Below are 3,243 nucleotides of genomic sequence, written 5' to 3'. Positions count from 1 at the left end.
GAGGACAGCGCCGGTCTCCAGGCCAGGTGGGCACAGGGTCCAGGGCTGCCTCCCAAGTGAGTCGCTGTGTTGGGGGCTTCTGCTCAGGCCAAGGACCAGCGACATCACCTTGGGGGACTGTTTCCCGGGGACCTCAGGTTACAACCCTACTTCAGGATGTAAAAATGGGAAGGAATGGATGAACTGGAGTCACTGAAGTCTTGTATTACAATTTACAAGCCTGGATGAAGGTCGAAAATTCACTTTTGCTTTTTGTAGAACTGAAAAACTAATAAATGAGTACACATGCCTTACTAAAATATGAGGATTTTAGAATCAAACTTGAGAAACATTAATTAAGTGGGATTACACTGTTGACGTTATTCTGAATTTTGAATTTTAGACTTAGCAACGTATGGTAGGCTTGTTTCTATGTCAGTATTGTACGTATAGAGCTACTTTAGGTTTTCTAACATAAGATGGTCGGGGGCAGATCCAACTTCTGTGCGCCCTAAATCTTAATACGAATTGAGGGACCCTTTTAAGAACAAGATTTAAAAATTACTTACGGGAACAAATGTTTTTTAGATGAGAAATCACAAAAAGTTACAAATTTTAAAAGACTGACAACACAGACATCACAAAGTTCAGAAAAAAAAAACAGTTTTACTTATGAATAATACCCAAAACCTGCACATTATTTTCTCCTCCGTTTTGGGGGGGATATATTTTTTGTTACCTATTCATGTGACAAGCATTATTTCAAAATTTGATCTTGGGTGGAACTCCAATTATCATCAACATAAGTAAATATGGGTTTATTGCATGGAAATGAAACCAGTCCAAAATTTGTCTCTTATTGATCAAATTGACACATCCCTGGGAGTTAGACGTAGTCCCATTGATCTGAATTATTTCTGGTCTTGGTGCAGCAAGCTGCCCCAGGCTCATCACCTACCCTACGGCAGACATGGAACCAGCCACTTCTTAGGGTATCCTGGAAAGCTTGTGTTATAAATCGTAATAGTGAAGTTTACACATCAGGTCCACTCTCTTAAACCCTTGTTCTAGCTCATTTTAGCTGGCAGAATTGGAAAAACATACACCTTTTTTCTTCTTTTAAAGGCACGGGTTCACAGCAATATTTCCAATTCAGTTCTAACATTATAGTTCCTAATTAAAACATGTTGATCTTATCAGTCTCCTTCCCTTTCTCTTAAAATCTTGATTCCAAACAAAATTAATATAATTACATATGTTATCTGACAAAATTATTAAAGTTTAAGATGACTGTTTGCAGCTTCTTTTATCCCTGTACTGAATGCCCCTGAGGATGTGTGGTCAGATTCTTTTCCTGTGGAGTCACTCGTAGTAACTCATGCTGTGAGGCTTCGTGATTACACATATCATATCTGCTTAGTTTAACTTTTTTTTCAGTTTTGGGAGATTAAACCCTGAAGGATGGTAGGAAAAAGTTCTCAGAATCAGCCTTCTGAGACAGGGAGTAAAGGGGGAAAAAACCAAATGAACTTCCCAAGTTCCGTATGAAAGTTTCATGTAGCTGCCAGCTGGTCCACATGTAATGACCAAATGCAGTATCATGTGCGTAAGATTTACACGCGTGGCTTGTGCTTGGGCAATCCCATTCTGTCTTCTGTTCAATTTCTGATAATGTTAGAACCTACATAGTTTTGTGTATCCATTAATATTTAATTTAGTAAATATTTAATAATATTAAAGTCTTTAAAGTCTTTTTATTCTCTTTTTTAACTTCCTTTTCTAGCACATGACGTTCTTCCACCAACTTAATATTATCACATTATACTACAGTTCACAACATCTAAACCCAAATGATTCTCTAAGTTGAGTTTATCACGGTGAAATCTTTAATCTTGCTCCAGGAGGACTTCAAGGAGGTACATAGTCTCTTAGGATTCTCTGTTACGAAGAGAGGATGCTGTGTTAGTCCAGGTCCTCTGAGGAGCAGATCGCAAGACAGGATTAAATGTGCAAGAGGTTTCCGAGGGGACCATCTCTGAGGGAAGAGGAAGAGGAAGCCGGGGCAGCTAGAGAGCTGCCAGACCTTGTTGCAGGTCCGGCCCTCGTGAAGGGCGGAGGGAGAAGGGAAGGGCAGGTGGACGAGTCTTAGCCTGTCATGCAGTTCTAAGAAGGTTTGGTGTGGTTCACGAGGGTTCCCCAAGTCAAAGTTGTTGTTGGCGGAGTCCGTGTCTCCTAGGAGTGGGCTGGCTTGGTGTCCTGTGCAGCCATTGGCTGGGAGCAGCCCTGGGCACATGGCTTCAGTGGGAACACCACGATGGATTTCTGAGAAGCTCTGGGGCAATTGACCAGTAATGGTTTCTGCATTCAGTGACCTGAGAGGCATATTTCCATGGCCACTTCACGTACAAGTATTACATGCTTTAAATGTTTTGTCTGAGAGCCTCTACTTGGGGTTAAAATTCTGATATCATTTTGTACATAATAGTTATTATACACTATCCTAATTTTTTTAAAAAAAATTTTTTTGGCTGCGCCATGTCTTAGTTGCAGCATGTGGGATCTAGTTCCTTACTAGGGATTGAACCCAGGCCCCCTGCATGGGGAGTGTGGAATCTTAACCACTGGACCAGTGGTTAAGGAAGTCCCTATCCCAATTTTAGATTATGGTGTAGATTCCAATTGTAAGACGGCTTTGGGTGTTATATTTCTTTTTGAGCTTAAGACTATGCTTTAAAAAATAGATGTATTTGCTTAAAACCCATTCTTATGATTTTAGCTTCAGATAAATACATATATAGTTATATACATTCAACCAAAGGAGTAAACACAAAGTTGTGTTTCACAGCACCCCGGTGCTTTCTGGAAGCAAGGTGATTTTTAAGTTGGTAAAAACAGAATTACAGTTTTATGTGTGTGTGTCTGGATGGATGAATAGGTAGATATATGATAGGTTTTGTATATATACATGTAATTCTTTTTAGTGATTAAAAATTGCCTTATTCAATATCTCTTATTAGACTAAGACTTCAAACATATAAGACTTCTTTATTTGTATCTATATAAAATACATATCTTCTCAATGCCTCTTAATAGATTAAGACCTTTTAAATTTGAAATGCAAACAATTCCTTTCTCACCTGACCTTCTGCAGTCTAGACTTATCTGAGGAGAGATTTACTTCCTCTTCATCTATTCTGAAATACTTAACTCTTCTATCCTCAATGGACAAAAAAAAGGTTCTAATTATTTTTAGGGCATGCCGCC

Source organism: Hippopotamus amphibius, chromosome 5 (genome assembly GCF_030028045.1).
Source record: "Hippopotamus amphibius kiboko isolate mHipAmp2 chromosome 5, mHipAmp2.hap2, whole genome shotgun sequence".
NCBI classification, from domain to species: Eukaryota; Metazoa; Chordata; class Mammalia; order Artiodactyla; family Hippopotamidae; genus Hippopotamus; species Hippopotamus amphibius.
This window is presented reverse-complemented; position numbering follows the sequence as displayed.